Source organism: Balaenoptera ricei, chromosome 11 (assembly GCF_028023285.1).
Source record: "Balaenoptera ricei isolate mBalRic1 chromosome 11, mBalRic1.hap2, whole genome shotgun sequence".
Lineage (NCBI taxonomy): Eukaryota > Metazoa > Chordata > Mammalia > Artiodactyla > Balaenopteridae > Balaenoptera > Balaenoptera ricei.
This window is the reverse complement of record NC_082649.1, coordinates 85,879,808-85,899,979: the sequence shown is the minus strand read 5'-3', so window position 1 is coordinate 85,899,979 and position 20,172 is coordinate 85,879,808. Positions and strand designations below refer to the sequence as shown.

At 38.9% G+C, this 20,172-nt stretch overlaps 1 protein-coding gene across 1 annotated transcript in view; it reads left to right on the top strand.

The window, feature by feature from the left end:
* Nucleotides 1-20,172, top strand: part of FRMD4B (FERM domain containing 4B) — a 347,737-nt gene that overhangs the window by 114,446 nt on the left and 213,119 nt on the right. The window contains exon 2 of the mRNA XM_059940166.1: nt 2,032-2,159. The gene's annotated coding sequence lies outside the window, so the exon portion shown is untranslated. The remainder of the gene's footprint in view (nt 1-2,031; nt 2,160-20,172) is intronic.

The following is a 20,172-nucleotide window of genomic DNA, read 5'->3' as shown; positions in this document are numbered from 1 at the left end:
TTCAGTCTTTGTTAACACAACTAAAATAAGTAAGGGACTTAAACAGTTCTTAATACCTGATGCTAGATGCTGCTTGTTATATCATTATTTACAAGGAGCTTTTGTCATCTAGTGGACACATGACAGTTGTGGAGAGATGGTTCAATAAAGCAGAAAATATACGGAGTTATTCCAGCACCAGTTTTCCCTGTGTGCATAATCTTTTGCAAATCACTCTCTCTCTCTCTGTCTCATTAATCTGTAAAGTAGGGGCTTGGACTCTTAACACATGCCTAGTGTATTCTATCTAAGCCCAGTATTTTACCTAATAGTCTTGGGGACCAAGGGGATGACTGGGTGTGGGAGGTCTTCATTCTGATTTAGGATGACCCAAACCACTACCCCATCCCCTCACTCTCTACCTACATTACACCCTATCAACATCAGATTTCACTATGTAGATTTAACATAGTTCATATTTTAATGTTTAATTTTAAACACCTAACATAAAATTAGCCTCTTACTAGCTTTAAGAGCTACTTTCCTCCTAAAAGGATATTGAAGAAGATTGCCTACAAGAAACTCCCAACCTACACTATGCTCTCATTGTAGATGAGTTCTTAGAATATCTAGTTACCGAGTCCAAGCTCATACTGCTTGCTGCACTAGAGACCAATAAATCGAGAGACAAGTCGTTGGGGCAAGGAATAGAGACTTTATTCAGAAAGCCAGCAGTTTGCGAGGATGGTGGACTAGTGTCCCAAAGAACCTTCTTTCTTACCCCAGTTAGAATTCAGGCTACTTTGATACAAAAGGGGGAACGGATGTGGTTGGTGGTTACGTACTTCTTGATGCCAGAATCCTTTGTTCTTGCAGCTGTCTACATAGATCTGGTCGTAATGTTCCTATAAACCTCCACAACCAATGTTGTTCTTTGTTCTGCAATTTTTTATCTTTATATGAATGGAAAAGTGTTATACCTTTAAAAGTAGGAGCCTTGAGAATGGGCTATAATGTCTATTTCAGGCTATAGACAACATTCTTTTACAGAGACAGCATGACTAAGCACAAGCAACAAAGCACAAGGGTTAGAGCTAAAGGAATAAACCCAATATGGAGTCAGGTTTGTTATTCTCTCTTACAGTTCCTGTTAGAAAAGATGGATTTGTCCTATGGCAACAGTAAGGAGAGAGCAGATAAAGGTGCTTGTGAAGGAATCATACTGAGTTCTTTCTGCTTCCTGCTGCCACCTTCCACCTCACACCTGTGTCACATCTAGAGGAGTTGAGGGTCAGCTGGGATGGGCTGTGGGGTCCGTTGAGGACGGTGCAACAGTGGAGTTGCATTGAACCACGTGGCAGAATGATGAATACCACAACTGCTGCCACTGCCCTCCTCCTCTTGTCCAGTTTTCACACCCTGCTGTGGGCAAAACAGTTTGGGCCCATAATTGACAAGCGAGAATTGTCCTTCCCGACTGAAGGAGAGCTTCTGGGGAAAAGCTGTTTTCTTTTATAGGCAGAATAACAAATCCATATAAATGAGTGTATCTTATGGCGCAATACACATGCTAAATTTCATCAGTATTCATGACACGTGCTTCATTCTCTCCACAACTGACATCTGTTAAAAACTAGATTCAGGAGTAAACCATCCTGGTTTCAGCAATTCTGAAACACAGATTCTGAGGTAATATTTTATTGAGTTCTCCCACTCTCACAGCCTTGATTTTACAACTGACTGTAGCTAACTTTTAGTGCTTTAGCGTCTCCTACAGAGACAGAGGCTAGCATTCTATATTCAATGAAAGGCATTACGTGAGAAGCCAAATCAGTATCAGGTCTTTAGTTGTTAAGGAGAGCCTCCTTTCGTCTGTACTTTGAGATAGCTCTATTCTAAATCTCATCTAATTAGGTGAATTTCTAAAACTGTGATTAAACTGTAGCCAATCAAAGGAAAATTAGAAATAAATTAGAAGTCCCTGATTTGAGATGTCTAGTTCTTTCCTATATGCCTACAGAAATTAAGGAGCTGCTCCCTTCTGTGTTTCAGGTTTTGATGAGAAATCCAGAAGAAAGAATGTGTGAAGGAAAAAGATGACATCTGTGCCTGGCAAACAAAATCCAAAGATTATTACAGTGAAAACAAAAGGAAAGCAAGACAGTACTTACTAGTTCAAGGTAAGCAGACATCTCTGTAAATGCTGAACTCTGATATGTTAAAACAGGAAAGTGGGTTTATGAATGTTTGTGAGTGTACATTGAGTTGTCAAATGGGGATAGGATATGATATATGATATGATCTACCATCTAAACATCTGTCTTATGAGCAATGAGGAAGAAAATCAGTAAATACAGTTAGTCTGCTACTCTCACATAAAAGCTAAGTGCCCAAAAGTTAAATGATAGATCACATTTTAAAAAGGGGTTCTCTTGTCAGAAAGGAAAAGAAACAAACAAAAAATAATAAACAATGCTTTAACTCTACTGTGCCAGAGACACATTTCCTATATTTCCAATATTCTATTTGCATGTTTGTAAAATTGTCTTTTTATTCGCAGTTGAACATTTGACCAGTTTAAGTCCACTGGGCAATTGAGCAACACTAATGATTATTTTTATATATGCAGTGATTTTCTTCCTTAGCTTAGTTGTAGTGAAGGTGTGCTTTATATCTTTTATATCAATACTTACGGGTTTGTTTTTCCATTTTTCACTGCTTTTTAGAATACAGTGAGGGGGGAAAATGAAATACTCCAATGGTTACCCAAGCCTGCCACAGTGATGACAATGTGAGAGAAACCAAATGTGGGTGTGTAGGTGGCACTTCCATGTGCTCTCTCAAGATTTTTCTGCATTAGTTGATCTCAGTAGTTCATATTTGATAGGCAAAGGTGGTTTGAAGAGTACTGATGTCTAATGTGCAAAAAGTATGAATTGTGCACAAGTAGAATGTACAACAGTTAAAGACAGCGTTTTCCCAGTCTTCTCAAAATGCTGCCTCTAGGGACTTCCTTGGTGGTCCAGTGGTAAAGAATCCGTCCTGCAATGCAGGGGATGCGGGTTCAATCCCTGGTCAGGGAACTAAGATCCCACATGCCGTGGGGCAGCTAAGCCCTCGTACCAGAACTACTGAGCTCATGCACCTCAACTAGAGCCCGCGTGCCGCAAACTACAGAGCCCACACGCCACAAACTACAGAGCCCACGCGCCACAACTAGAGAAGAGAAAAACCCGCACGCCACAACTAGAGGGAAGCCTGTGCACCACAAAAGAGCCCGCACACCACAACGATAGAATAGATCCTGCATGCCTCAACGAAGATCCCGCGTGCCGCAACTAAGACCTAACGCAGCTAAAAAATAAATAAAATAAATAAATAAATAAATCTTAAAAAAAAATTCTGCCCCTAGTGAAATTAATGATAGGATTGCAATTTCCGCGCGCTGGCCCCTGGTGGCGAGGACTACAGTGTGGTGGTCCAGGACATGGACTCTACCACTTACCTCTTGTGTGACTGCAGTGAAAATGATGAGTCTTCCTTTGCCTCAGTTTCCTGGATTAGAGAAGGATGAGTAGATGAAATGAGTTAATGTATGCAAGGCACTTGGGCCAAGGCCAAGCGTATAAAGAGTGCTCAATAATTGTTAACTGATTTTTTTTTCCATTGAGTGAAGTGTACTTCGGGGATGATCATTTCAGTTGTTTGTTTTTTGGTCAGTAGAGATGTGGAAAAGCCCAAAAGATGTCAGGGAAGTGAAGGGCGATAATTCTAACCCTGGGCGTATTTGCACTTTCCGAGAGACTGTCATCGGGACTGCTGGGCACCAGGCAGAGATGTAAGAAAGTTAGAGGGGAGCTCAGGGCATTTCTCAGATTCTTACTGATTTATGTACTTTGAGAAGTATTAGTGAATATAGACTTAAATGATGTAGGATCTTCTTAAATCACAAATCAGGCTCTTTGCTGTAATCTGTAAGGCTTGGTGTCTGTAAGGCTTGGTGTGACCCAGCTGTGGCCATTCTCCCAGCCTCACCCCCTTAGCTCCTTATGTGCACTCTTACCTCCTTCCTGACCCTCTAAATCACACCAACTCTTTTGCACTTGGAGCCTTTGCACACACTCAATGCAGCCTGGGTGCTTTCTCTCTTGGCACCTGACTCCTGGCCTTTTCCTTTAATCTCAGACTGGATTTTCTCTGGCTTCTCTACTCAGAAGGACCCCTTTGTGATGTTATCTTCCAAAAATATCATCCCTAGTGACATCCTCATCAACAGTGACTATGAGTGCTGTATTGTCTATATTCCTGCAACAAGGTGTATTCAGATTTTCTTCATCCTTGCCAGTCCGACAGGTGATGAGCTTGGTTATTTAAAGTCGGTATAAGGGAGAATGTGAAGGTATGCAGTGAGGGCCGAGGTTAATCATTCATTAACTCATCTTCGGAGGCTGTTTCCTTTTTTTTTTTAGCACAACATTGTAAATCAACTATACTTCAATTAAAAAAAAAAACTTGTTTCCTTTATAGCACTCATGATTATTGGGAGTTATTTATTTGGCTGTTCAGTTATTTTTCACCTGCCCTTTTTACTGGTAAGTAAAAAAAGTACGTAAATTCTGTGAGGCCCAAGATGGTGTTTGCCTTTTCACAGTGATATTCTGGGATCCTGGTTCAGCAGCTGCAATATACAAAGTGCTCGAAAAACATTTTGGGAGTGAAAGAATGAATGAGAGAGACAGGCTTCCTGCCCTCAGGAGCACAGGTCTCGTAAATGAAATAGACGATTGCTCTACAGTGTTAGAGGTTCAGAAATAGAGTGAGGAGGGAATCAGTGGGTCTCACAAAAAAATTAGACTCATGTAGGCAGGAGCAATATTCTGAGTATTAACTACCAGTCAGCACAAATAAGGATCAAGTTGAGCTGGCATCGGTAATGGCGCTGGGCAGGGTTTTCACCTTTCAGCTGCTGGATTGTGGGGAGGTGGGTTGGGATTCAAGGGTGGGGCTCAGGACAGTGATCTATTGCCAACCACTATGGAGGAATTTTCAATATTTTAGCATTAGGTGCAGCTGCATGTGTGTATTTCTACTGAAATCAGCCCTGATTATAGAAACAAGCAGAACCCCTTCTGGTCCTGGAATTCTGTTCTCTGCTTTGGTCTAGAGGACTCTTGACACCCTCAAACTTCACCCCTGAGCACCCTCTGCCCTCATGGCACACCTGTACATCCTTCCTTATACCTACTTTAAATTAGCAAACTCATCACCTGTCAGACTGGCAAGGATGAAAGAAATTCCAAATAATTCTTGTGGGAAAGATACGGACAAAAAAGCTCTCACGGTCTCTGTTGATAAGAATGTCAATAGGGGTGATATTTCTGGAAGCTAACTTGGGAGTATCTATCAAAATGTTAAATGCTATTGGCCAGCTAATAGCACTTTTAGGAGTTCATCTTCCAGGAAAACTGGTAGAAATGCAAAATGATGTATGTACTAGTATGTTCACTCTAGCACTGTTTTACTGGCAGAAATATGGCAGCAGTTTATACGTCTGTTGTTAGAAAAGTAGTAAATAAATGATGGTACTTGCATCTACTAGAATAATGTGGCTTTTAAAAATTTAGGATAGATAGCTAAAATGTATTAAGTAAAAGGGAAAAAGGCTGCCAAAATTGTGTATACCATGATCATGTTTGTTAACAGCAAATGAACACAACCCAAGTGTCCCTCAGCAGATGAATGGATGAGAAAAATTTGGTATGCAATGGAATATTATTCAGCCATTAAAAGGAATGACGTTCTGAAACAGGCTGCAACATGGATAAACCCTGAAAACATTATGCTGGGTGACACAAAGGGACAAATATTGTATGATTCCACTTACATGAAACATCGAGAATGGGGAAATTTGTAGAGACAGGAAGTAGATTAGACATTACCTGGAGCTGGGATGAGGGAAGATGGGGAGTTGATGATTAATGGATACTGTTTGGAGTGATGAAAAAGTTTTGGAAATAGATGGTGGTGATTGTTGTACAACAGTGTGAATGTAATTAATACCACTAAATTGTACAGTTAAAAATGATTGAGGGACTTCCCTGGCGGTCCAGTGGTTAGGACTCCGTGCTTCCACTGCAGGGGGCATGGGTTCGATCCCTGGTCGGGGAACTATGACCCTGCATGCCGCCCAGCACGGCCAAAAAAATTAAAAAGAAAAATAATCTGCATGTTCTGATGATTCTAGAACGATAGTATTAAAAAAAAATGAAGTGGCAGGTTTTATGTCATATATATTTTACCACAATTAAAAAAAACTTTAAAGAAAAATCAGACGAACAGTCAAAAAATAAAAGCAGAAAAACACATGCATGCATGCCCACGCACACTGTATAATCTGGAAAGATGTGTTTGGATTGTTGATGGTGGTTATGTCCAACAGATGGAATTAGGGAAGAACAGAAGAAAATTTTGTCCTATATACTTGTGTATTTTTGGCACTTTTCACAGTGAACATATATTTTATAATTTTTTAATTGAAGATTTTTCTTTAAAGTTGACCTATGCTAAAATCTTGGAGTTGGTACAATTTTCTAGCTTGTACAACCAAAACAATTCTGCAAGTCTGTTTGCAGTTGAATTTGCTTGTGTCTCACATCCCTGTGCAATGTTTAACCTAGAGTGAGAATTTAATTATAGTTTAAAACACTGAGTGGTTTTCCTTTTCTAGATTAAATTATTTCTTGTGGAAAAACAGGCTCTCAATATAGAAGGAATTTGGTCTTCTGACTCCCTCAGTGAGGACCAACTCTTCTATCTAGTAATTTACTGTAAAGCAGGATGCTTCTATTTGTAGTTTTACATCCCTTTCTTTGGTATTTAAGGCATGTTGGCTGTTAAAAAAAATGAGCCTCAATCTCAGAACACCGAACATTTTTTGCATAATAAGAGATTTTCTAAAACCCTAATAAATTGTTGCAGAAAATACCACTTTAATGGGTCATCCATTATATAAAAGGTTTAAGCCCTATAATGAGATCATAAATTTGTGCAAGTAAAGAGAAAATATGGAAGGATGCACTCACCAGGCTACTCGTGTTGGTAACCTCAAGGAGATTATCTGATGGGTGGCATCAGATGAAAGATTATTTATTTTTCTTTATATACTTGTGTATTGTTGAATTGTTACAATTAGGACCTTTTCTTAATCGCTTTATTAAGGTATAACTGACATATAATAAACTGCACATATTTAAAGTCTAAAATTTGAGATCAAATATAGTTAAGACAGGATCCTCGGAGAACTGTGTGTCTTGCTTGGTATTGAATGTTCAGCACCACTTAGGCAATAAAATAAAGCAGCAGCTCAGAGCTGAGAAACCCCAAAAATAAAAAATTAAGTGTACAATTTGATGTTTTGACCTACGCATATACCCATGAAAGCGTCACCATTAGCAAGATAATGAAAACCTCTGTCATTCCACAAGGTTTCTTTATGCCCCTTTGTAATCCCACCTACCTACCGTACCCAGCCCCTGTCTTGCCCCAGGCAACCACTGATCTTGTTTTTATCACTGTACAATAGTTTGCATTTCCTACAAACCCATATAAATGAAATCATACAGTACATATCTTTTTGTCTGGCATCTTTCACTCAGCATAATTATTTTGAGATTCATCCATGCTATAATGTGTATGGATATTTCATTCCTTTTTATTGTTGAGTTGTATTCCATTATATAAATAAACCCCCATTTGTTTATTTATTCACCATTGATAGACATTTGAGTTGTTTCCAGATTTTCACTATTATGAATAATGCTACAATGAACATTCATGTACAAGTCTTCATATGGACATATGCTTTCATTTCTCTTGGGTAAATACCTAAGAGTGGAATGCCTGGATCATATGGTAGGTGTATGTTTAACTTTTTAACAAATTTTCCAAAGTGGTTGTACAATTTTACATCCCTATCTGCACTGAATGAGAGTTCAGTTGCTCCACATCCTTGTCAGTACTTGGTATGATCAATCTTTTTCCATTTTATCCATTCTAATAAGTATGTAAGTAGTAACTGATCGTGGTGTCAACTTGCATTTCCTTAATGGCAAATGATGTTGACTATCTTTTCATGCTCTTACTTGCCATCTGTATATCTTCAGGAATTGTGGCACGTGGGCTCAGTAGTTATGGCTCGCGGGCTCTAGAGCGCAGGCTCAGTAGTTGCGGCACATGGGCTTAGTTGCTCCGTGGCATGTGGGATCTTCCCGGACCAGGGCTCGAACCTGTGTCCCCTGCATTGGCAGGTGGATTCTTAACCACTGTGCCACCAGGGAAGTCCAAAAAGCAGAAATTTTAAATGTGTTTGATTTGATGTAATTTGAATTATTATAGTGAGGGACATTTAAAGATATTTTTCAGCCCTAGGAATTTTTACCTTTAGATACCTACCCCACATGATAACAAGCATATTAAAATGCACAGGGACTTCCCTGGCGGTCCAGTGGTTGAGACTTCACCTTCCAATGCAGGGGGTGCGGGTTCGATCCCTGGTTGGGGAGCTAAGATCCCACCTGCCTTACGGCCAAAAAACCAAAACATAAAACAGAAGCAATACTGTAACAAATTCAATAAAGACTTTAAAAATGGTCCACATCAAAAAAAAAAAAATCTTAAAAAAATAAAATGCACAGGCATCCCACATTAAAAATAATTTCTTACTCTATATGTGTTGTTTAAAAACCCTATAATTTTGCTTTTGAAACTGTTTATTACAATAAACTCTTTTATTATTGGCTATAATTTTCCAGGATTCATCATGCATTTTAGTTGATCCACACCAAATAAAAAAATCAAACCTAAAAATTATTTTTAAAAATAATGCAGTTTGTGAATATGATGATTTATCAACTAATGAAGTGGACAACATACTAACTTGTATAGATACTAACTTAAATATTTATTACTTTAGATTGTATAGTTTTCTTTTCATATTTAAAGGTCAGTAAGTTTGTTTCCTTGTTTTTTAGCTGTAGAATACTTTTTCTAGGTCCCTGGAAAATGTGTAGTTTCTAGACTTTGGATAAAATAGTCTGGTTAAAATACATTTGAAGAAAAATAGAATAATAAATTAAAAAGAGGTACAAAAAATTTAAACATTTTCACAATCATGAATAGACAATCATTAGGTGTAAGTAACAGGATTTGAAACAGGTACTTGGAGACTGACTGTCATTTAGAACACTAAACATTGAGGAATTTGATGTATTTCTTCTGGTACCTGAATTTCCTGCTGAAGTTTGATTAAAACAAACAAACAAACAAAGAGACTCTCCTTAGGCTCTGACGTCTCACAAAATGATGGCTCTTATTTTTTTTAATTTTCTTATTTTTAAAATTTATTTTTTGTTTTAAAATTAATGCCTGGGGCTTCCCTGGTGGTGCAGTGGTTGAGAATCTGCCTGCCAATGCAGGGGACACGGGTTCGAGCCCTGGTCTGGGAAGATCCCACATGCCACGGAGCAACTGGGCCCGTGAGCCACAATTACTGAGCCTGCGCGTCTGGAACCTGTGCTCTGCAACAAGAGAGGCCGCGATGGTGAGAGGCCCGCGCACCGCGATGAAGAGTGGTCCCCACTTGCCGCAACTAGAGAAAGCCCTCGCACAGAAACGAAGACTCAACACAGTCATAAATAAATAAATAAATAAATAAAAGAACGTGAATTTCTTTAAAAAAATTAATGCCTGATTTTTGTAAAAATATGCAAAGAGTAAAAGTATTTTGTGATGTTGAAAATTAAAAACTCTCACCATCCACACCTCAAAGTTAACTGTTAAATATTTTTTTTAATTAAAATGAATAGACACCAGGCATATGTACTTTTTTCCTCTTCAAAGCAAGAAATAACTTTAAAGTCATCAAAGATGCATATGTATATAGGAAAATCTAAATGTCAGATGATGAGTACTAGTGGTTGAAATATGTGCTCTTCCTATGGAAGTCTGCTTGAAAATCATTTGAAAATGTTAAACGCTCAACATCACCAATCATTAAGGAAATGCAAATCAAAACCACAATGAGGTACCACTTACCATCAAGTAGGATGGCTATAATATATGTATATATAAAAAAGAGTTGGTGAAGTTATGGAGAAATTGGAATCCTGTGGGAATGTTAAATGATGCAGCCATTGTGGAAAACAGTACAGAGGTTCTTTAAAATGGAATATTGTTCAGCCGTAAAAAGGAAGGAAATTCTGACACATGGCACAATATGGATGAACCATGAAGACATTATGCTAAATGAAGTAAGGCAGACACGATAGGATAAATATTGTAGGATTCCATTTATATGTAGCACCTAGAGTAGTCAAATTCTTACAAAGTAGAAGGGTGATTGCTAGAGGAGGGACGGGGAAGTAGGGAGTTACTGTTTAGTGGATACAGAGTGTCATTTTGGGATGATGAAAAAGTTCTGGACATGGATTGTGGTGATGATTGCCCAATAGTATAAATGTACTTAATGCTACAGAACTGTACATTTAAAAAATGGTACGTTTTGTCTGATATATAGTTTACTGCAATTTTAAAAAGTGTTAAGACGAGGAAAATTTCCAAGTGTTTCCAAATTTTAAAAGTTAATAGCTTAAAATACATGTTAGTGATAGTTCGCCAACATTTCTTAATGGTCTTATGACCTAAAACAAAAGTACAATATTTTTAAAGGGAAAAAAATACTGTTTTCCATTTAAATGATGCTTCATACTCCTGACTTTAGTGGTGCAAATTCAGAAGCAAGAAATTACTAGCCAACTGCCAGGTGCTCTTTTAAGACTTTACATTTGTTAACTCATTTAATCCTCAACAGAACTAGGAGATACTGTTATTTCCATTTCACAGATGAGGACTAGGAGAACAGAGAGGTTATGAAAGATTCCCAAAGTTACACCGCTAGTGAGAGGTACAGCTGGCTGTCAAACACTAGAAATGTGGCTTCAGAGCCTACAGCACTCTGAGCCACTCTGTTTTCCCACCTCCCAACTATGAAGAGCTTTATTATCCAGAGAGCTGTCTGTACACTGTGTGATCATTTCTAGGATTTCTTCTGGGTAGTTATACCTGAAAAGCTTGAGTGTATTGATATGCTATTAGCTTTTCTTCTGTAGAAGCCTGTGACCTGATACCTGTAAATGATTTGTCTCCAGCTGGAAATTAACATTTGCCCAGCTTTTTACTAATGCCCATTGTGAAGGAGACCCAGGAGAATGCTATAAAAATGAAAGTTTTCTAGGTTTTATCAAGGAAAGGCTCTGGAAAGGAAATCTTTATATTGGAAGAGGAAAACATGACCTCATGTTCTTTCCTTTGTGCTAAGATTGATGTCTCCCAAAATGTTAGGTTAATTAAAAAAAGAAGAAAAAAGACTTCATGTCTATGTTCAAATAATGCTGAATTAAAAGGAGTTAGAATTTCTTGAGTGCTGGATTTTTAGGGATTTAACATGCTAATAAATACTGTGAATTGCCAGAAAGAGATATAATATGTATAATACGTTAAATAATATATGAATATATACTATATAATTTAAAAATTGTTTCCCAGAGTTATTTTACCGCAGAGTACTTCCCCTGTGGAAAGTCACGCTTCCAGGAACACTTCTGGGAATAATGTTCTAGGGATTTTCCAAATCTACCACCAGGGGGCAGTTCTCCCCCCTTTTATATTCCGATTTAAACATTGACCAAAACTTTATTTTCCCTCAGCACACCTGAGACAGGCTGACATTTCCAAGCAGACTTTGCTAAAAACTTTCCAGGGATGAAGGAAAGAAATAAAAACAAGTAAGAAGTCCTATAGTCATATTTCCAAATTCCATGGGGCTGAGCCAAAGAAATAGCAAATCTGCCAAGTTCTCCTGGGCCAGTATGGAATATGAGTTCTCAGCCATATTGCTTGCCTTTTTCCCTCCTGTTTCTCAGCCAAGTGGCCTTTCTATCATCTTGGCTCCCAAGAGCGTCTGTGGCCTTATGTTATCACAGCTGAGGATAAATCCCACAGACCTTTGTGTCTTCACAGCTCAAATTCTCTTCTGATTTAAATTTCTCAGGTCTGCCCTGTGATATTTCTTCTCAGTCTTGGTTGGAAGCTCTGAGGTACCTCTGTGGTGATGAATAGACATGGCAGTCCCATGAATGGTCTAATCCTGATTAAATTTGCAGTAAATGTGCCTCTCGGGTCTCATGCCAGGGCAGACATTATTAATCATCTCAGCATGCTTTCTCTGTAGAACTCAGTCTCACAATCCTTCCTGACCCTGGGCTCCAGGCAGGTATTACCAATAGAGTGCTGTTAATGTAATTGGGAAAATTCTGTCATTCAAACCTAGGGTATAAATGCCACCCATCTCTGGAACTTTCTGTAGTGACTCTCTCAGATGAATGTAACCTCCCTAATTCTGTATGCAAACACACACACACACACACACACACACACACACACAGGTTTTAAAAACTCTATTTTAGATCCACAAAAATCAAAGTCTCCACTCCAGCCCCATCACATCCTTATCCATACCTTATCTGTAGCACACTGTACAGGTGCTGCACTTAATTGGAAGAGGAGGGTTGTTACATCCAGCACATGGCAGAGGCTCCAAACTGAGCCCATTCTGTTGTTTAATTTCTGATTGTAATTGATATCATGTGACGTTATGTCCCATTTTAATTAGCATGTCCTTGGAGTTGCCTTTGTATGAGCTGCTCAGGAAACACCCTGTGCTGTGTCAAACTTTAGCAAAAGCCTAACCTATTTATATTTTGGTAGGCTTTGAAACTATCTTCTGACAGGTCGGTTTTTTTAATGCTGAGAATTTATTTTAATAAACATATTTATACTGATTATGTCATTATATTTAATTTATATTTATATAAACATAATATTTAATTTAATAAAGAGAGCAGTAGGAGGTCATCATTAAGGGTAACCTTTGGAGTTAGACGGGGTTCAGTTCTCTGCTCCACCACTTACTTGCTTTGGAGCCTTTGATTAATTACTACTTAACCCCTTATGAGAAATAAAGATAGTAACAACACCTATCTTGTTATGGTTTATTTATAAAATAAATGTTACTGTGCTTCTGCTTTGTACCAAGTATTAAACATCTTTGGGAGGACTGAATGGAATCAGGCAATTAATTCGTCTAGCCCTGAAATGATCCTGTTATTACTCCTCTTTTAAAGTACTCATGTTTCAGCTGAAGCCATCATGAATGGTGGGGGAAAAGGAAGGCCATGCGTGTCCTTGAATTCCAAACCCATGAGAGATGAGATTCAGGTGGTAGGCCAACAAAGTCAATATTTAATTTTTAAATTGTGCGTTGAGGGTGGACTTTCCCAGTGGCTAGTGGGGGGCTGTTGTGTGAAGAGAATAACTGCTTCCAAGGCTGGATTCCAGTGTCGCCCTTCCCCTCAGGGGAGTGTGACTGAAAATGATGACCAGCAAGTTCAACTTTGCTGTTAATTCTTTGGTTTCTGTTTCCTGCTAAATTTAACTCCATCCACATTCTTATGGCAGCAGAACTGATGAACATTTATTAAATGTCCTCTCTGACCAAGACACGCTGAAATAAAAAAGGTGTACTTGAGGAGTTTACAGGGTAAGGGGGTGGTGACACTGATATACTGGGTAATTATTAGGAAAACGTTCTGGAAATACTATAAATGAGAAATGAACAACTGAAGAGAGAAAGCAACACTGGGAAAAACTGAAAGACAAAAGAAACCTTTTAAAGCTCTGGCATGTCTCCCACCTTCCCATTGGCCTGAGACATGGTCCAGTCCCAGTGGTAGTGAGAGAGCCAGGGCTGAAAGGTAGGTAAAAAAAGGAGGACTGGAGGTGGGAAGAAATAAAGGCCATTATACTTAAAGTTCTGATTACAGAGGGTAAAGTTAATATCAACAGCATCCGTGGTTTTTATGTTGCTTGCATTTAATTTGTGACTTAGAATCTTACATTCATTCTTTTAGCCTTGCCTCTTGAAATGAGCTTCAGAAATTAACCCCCCCAAAAAAATTAAAAAAAAATAAAATAAAATAAAAAAAGAAATCAACCCAGTCCACCCAAGCAAATTTCAAATTCATCTTTTTATTTTCAAAAGAGTTGCTTTTATTTCAACTATGAATTTCCATATTAGGATTTAAGGTTGTTAACCTATATCTTACATTAATTCATGTGTCGTAAACCAATAATTTGGCTTTTGACAATTGAAGAGAAACTTTGTATCTCATTCGTTTAATATTTATTTATTTATTTACTTATTTACTTACTTATTTACTTATTTATTTATTTATTTATTTAGGCTGCGTTGGGTCTTAGTTGCAGCACGCGGGATCTTCCTTGCGGCTCGCAGTCTCTTCGTTGCCGCGCGCGGGCTTCTCTCTACTTGTGGTGTGCGGGTTTTTTCTCTCTCTAGTTGTGGTGCGTGGGTTCCAGGGCGCGTGGGCTCTAGTTTGCGGCATGCGGGGCTCTCTCCTTGAGGCGCTAGAGCTCAGTAGTTGTGGCGTGCGGGCTTAGTTGCCCCGTGGCATGTGGGATCTTAGTTCCCTGACCAGGGATCGAACCCGCGTCCTCTGCATTGGAAGGCGGATTCTTTACCACTGGACCACCAGGGAAGTCCCCGTTTAATATTTATTTTTGATTGTCAGTCAAGACAAGGATTTCTTCTTATGTTTATTGGCCATTTGTATTTCTTATGAAAATTGCCTGTTCCCATCCTTCTTTTTGTATTGATTTGTTGATTACATTAATAAATTAAGAAATAATTGATTCGAAGGTGACACACCGAGGTATAAGCCATGTGTCCTAATAACACAGTCCCGATTGCAAAAAGGTTCCAAGTAATCGGAGAATGTGAATTCTCAGCTTCTGCCTAATCTTTATAGTTGGTGCCTCGGGGTGTCCCTCCCTCTTGGAGACAGTCTTGAGCTCACAGATGGCTGTTTCCCCCTTCTGATGAGGTGTGCGTGGTCTCTGTGAGCCATTGCACGGGCCGGTTGCACGGGGCGGGAGAGCAGCATCTTTGCCGTCCCGGCAAAGTCCCAGAGAGGAGGCAGGTGGGGCTGTGTGACCACCGTCCTCAACGGAAGGCAGCGGCAACATTTGCTTGCAAAGGTGCACAGCTCCATACCCACCATCAGTTTTAAGGAAAGGAGATGCACGATTCCTCTGCCAGTCTGGGTTGGTGATTGCATCTTATCCATTTCTATATCTTACTCTCTGGGCCAACGTTAGTTGGGATGATGGTAGAATAAATGATAAGTGACTCTGTTTGCCCCAAATATGGTTTCTCTCAGCACCACACTCTAGGAAAGGGGACCCCTTCCGTAAACTGAATTCCTTCTCAGAGGAGAAAATAATGTTCAAAAAAGAAATTTAAATTAAATTATTTTTAAATACACTTATTAAAACACTTGTGATATAATAACAAAGGTGCTTATTCATTAATGCAATAAATAACAAGATCTATTGTACCGTAATTTCAAAGGAATCAGGAGTGTAAACAGTATTTTGTGATACAGATGAAGACTATAACGTGATGTAAGAGTATCTGTGATTTCTCTTGGAGACCAAGTGATGTTACTGCTAATATTTCTGTAGGTTGTTACTTCTAGTCGCAACTGAAGGAATGCTAAATTTTACCTAGAAGTTAGTGATAATTTTTAAATATGTAATTTTTATTAGTGATAATTTTTAAATATGTAATTTTTATACTAATTTAAGTTCTATCCTTAAATTCTGTTCCAGGATCTGCTGGGGGTCATGGACCCCTGACTAAAATCCCTTGGTTTCTAGGCTGGGGTAGGGGAAGGGGTGATTACAAAGGAGCCTGGGGGAATTTTTTGAGGTAGGTAGAGCTATTCAGTCTTGATTGTGATGGTGCTTAAAGGACTGTATATGTCTGTCAAAAATGGAGAATTTTATGGTATGTAAATCAGAGAGAGAAAAAGAAAGGAAAGGAAGAAGGGAGGAAGAGAAAGATGGAGAGAGAGAGAAAGATGAGTATTGCTGCTAATAAAAGCAGACACTAAAAATCCCTTTGTATTGGAGCTGGGTTTCTTCCACAGTTATCCAGTGCTTTCTGGAATGAAACTCCCTGAGTTCAGATCCTGGCTCTGCCAATTATTTGCTGTGTGACCCAGGGCAAGTTACATGACATCTCTGTGTCTAAGTTTCATCATCCGTAAAATGAAGGTGATAATAACTGTGCCTACCTCGTAAGATTTTTTGAGGATTTAATGGATTAATATTGAGTGCTTAGAATAGTGCCTGGCATATAGTAAGCGCTATGTTGTCGTCTAATATTTAGAAATGCTTTGGTGAGCGGCGAGGGTCACTATGAAGAGCTCAGTCAATGCCAGTGATTACATCAGTAATCACAGAAAGGTTGTATTTGGTCAAGGGAAGTCAGTCACTAACAAAAAAAGTATGTGTATATGTGTCCCTAAGACATATCAACTTGCTTGTTGATATTCTCCTAAAAGTATTTGAAATATCTTTTTTTTTTTTTTTTTTTTAACTCTGCCTGAACCTCAGTTCTCAGATGTATCAGCTTCTAACATCCTCTTCCGTTTTCAAATAACTACCCCTGCTGGACCACCTCACGTGATGTATTTCCAAAGGGCAAAGCCAGTGCATTTTATGCAACGTTTGCAAATGAAAATCATACCCAAGGACATATAATAAAGGTGACAAGTCTCCTATAAAACCCTGGTTGACTTACACAAGGAACACTTAGGTTTGGGTTATTAACTATGATTGATATTTAGTACCATTTGTAGGGAGTCTACAAAACTGTGTTGAATATTTACAATGTGGCACAATGTACACCAGCCAAGTTTCCAGCAGAGTCCTGCTGAGATTTTAGGCCTGAGGTGTTTCACTAATTGGAGCACAGTTTGTGCGCTTGCAAATTGCCTACAAGTAAAGAATTTATTGAAAATAACTTTCTATGCCATTTACCAGGCAAGAGCCCATTTATCTGGAGAACCAGAAAACAGGGAATCATGGAAACCTAAAAGTCATGAAATAACCCCAAAACGTCATTTAAAATAGTTTTCAACCTTCCTCAGTCAACCTTAAATCCAATTTATAAGGCAGAGGAGGGAACCTACAGGATATCACAGCAACTCCTTTTTAGTGTCACTAAAATATATATATATATAGTCAGTTCTGTTATTTACAGTAGTTATTGTCCTATAAAGTCGCCACGGACACTGAATTAGTGAATTCTGAACCATCACTTCTAGGGGAAATACAGGATTCCTGTGAATCTCTACTCACAATATTCTCATCCATCAATCAATACATAACCTTGTTTTATGTGTGTTTCTGTTTAACGACGGTTTACTACATAGTGTGGATCCATTAACGTTGAACTCACGGCCAGCCGCACTGTAACTCATGCCTGAACGGAACTTTCTAACACACAGGTTTTCTCCATAAGACACATCACAGCCTTCTTATGCTTAGGGACACTAACCAGCGTTTCACCACTACGCTAGGGGGACATTTTAAACAGCAAAGTTTAAAGACCTACAAAGACCTCTACGAAGACTATGAACAGGACCCTTGGTTTAGGGTACGAGAGCTGAAACAAGAAAGCAGAGTTGCCTTATTTGATCTTAGCTATGGTCTTGCTCAAGGGGTAACTCCAATTTTTCGCCCCTCTGCGCATGTCTGAGAATGACTGCAAATGCACCAAAAGTATTGATTTGGGGGTCCCAAGTGAATCTTAGCAAGTAGACCAATTTGCACATATGGAATCTGTGAATAATGAGGGTTGACTCTATAAATAAGGTGGTCTCACTAAAAAGGGCCTGTGTGGTCCAGCCCTCCCTTCCTGAACAGCATTAGCGAAGCACAGAACTTACATTGGATAAATGCCCAGTGAATCGTATGCATGTGCCAGAGCTCGGCCCTCCCTGGCTCGGAGCCCACCCGTCTCTCCATCAGAGAGTTTGCAGGACTTAGGAGTCAGCAAACCCCAGTCTGTGGGCCAAATCCCGCACGCTGCCTGTTTTGCTATGGTCCCAAGCTAAGAAAGGATTTTTCCACTTTTGAATGGATAGGGGGAAAGAAAGCAAACAAAAACTATTTCATGACACTTGAAAATTATATGGAATTTAAATGTTGGTGTCCATAGGTAACGTGTTATTGGAACACAGCCATGCTCATTTGTTGACATAATGTCAGTTACTACTTTCATGTAATGAGGCAGAGATGAGTAGTTGCCACAGAAACTGTATAGCCTACAAAGCTGAAAATATTTACTAGCTGGTTCTTTATAGGAAAGTTAGATGATCCGTGATATAAAACATTGCTGATTGTCACCCTGGACAGTTGTGCACAGACAATTAAAAGTTTTATATGACAGTGAAACTTCTCTAGCAGGGAAGGGTAAGTTTTAGGCAACATAAAATAGGGCTTTTCTTTTCCCCACTCCTACCTCCCTTTTTAAAATACAAGTTTAGATTTCAAATCCCTATAAATAACTCAAGAATTTACTCTGCATGTTGAAGCAGATAAGAAAGTATCAGGCTGTTTCTATGAACAAATCTGTTGAACCCAATTTAAATGCAACTAAAGGGAACTAATCAGGGTGAATAAAACATGATGACATGAACATTTTTGTGTTGATGTTAGGCAGTGAAATTCCAGTAGCTTTGTTTCCTACCAATGAAGAAAGTAAAGTTCACTTCAGTTTGTTTTTATTTGGAGTTTTAATAGCTGAAAGTTATCTTAGAGGTCATTTAGACCAAGGCTATCCAAGAGAATTTTCTGTGGATTTGGGCATGTTCTCTGTGTTGTGCAATATGGTAGCCAATAATATTTACAAGTGGCTGTTATGCATTTGAAATGTTTACAGGTGGCTCTTGTGGCTCTTGGGCATTTGAAATGTGACTACTGTGACTGAGGAACTGAATTTTTAAGTTTGTTCAATTTTAATGAATTTTTAAATTGAAGTATAGTTAATTTACAATGTCGTGTTAGTTTCAGGTCCTTGTTGGTTATCTATTTTATATATAGTAGTGTGTATGTGTTAATTCCAAACTCCTAATTTATTCCTCCCCTCCCTTTCCCCTTTGGTAACCATGAGTTCATTTTCTTTGTCTGTGGGTCTATTTCTGTTTTGTATAGGAGCTCATTTGTATCATTTTTTAAAGATTCCACATATAAGTGATATCATATGATATTTGTCTTTCTCTGTGTGGCTTACTTCACTTAGTATGATAATCTCTAATGGATTTGCATCCATGTTGCTGCAAATGGCATTATGTCATTCTTTTTTATCGCTGAGTAGTATTCCATTGTATATATGTACCACATCTTCTTTATCCATTCATCTGTTGATGGACACTTAGGTTGCTTCCATGTCTTGGCTATTGTAAATAGTGCTGCAGTGAACATTGAGGTGCATGTATCTTTTCGAATTTGAGTTTTCTCTGGATATATGCCCAGGAGTGGAATTTCAGGATTATATGGTAACTCTATTTTTAGTTTTTTAAGGAGCCTCCATGCTATTCTCCATAGTGGCTGCACCAATTTACATTCCTATCAAGGGTGGCAGGGTTCCTTTTCCTCCACACCCTCTCCAGCATTTATTTCAATCTTAATGAATTTAAGTTGAAACAGCCACATATGACTATGTGAACAGGACACATCTAGACTCAAGCCTGCCATCTTGTTTTGTTTGCCTTGCACAGAATTTTTAGAAGTTTGGCTTTGTTGCCAACATTTAAAGACTGGGGGATTTTATATAAAGGTCCAAATTCTGGCTTCTTGTGGAAAATTGGAGCATCTGGGAGCACTGGGAATGCTCTTTCTTGACAAGACATGTGGTCTCTAGTCCTCACTGCTCCATGTCGGCTTCCACTCAGCCTGCCGCATCATTTTCGTTCCCTTGCTTCATCTCTGTTGGCATTTGAATATGCAATCCCTAATCTAATTCCACCCCACAGGTTTCATATGGGGAACTAAAGCCCAGAGACAATGAGTACCTTACTCAAAGTCATCCAGTAATTAATACCTGGGCTCACACCAGAATCCCCTGGCCATGCTCTCTCTACTCCGGGGCCTGACTGAAATCTTTGGGTGTGTATGGGCGGTGGCGGGTACTCCTGGGCGGCACCTGGGTGT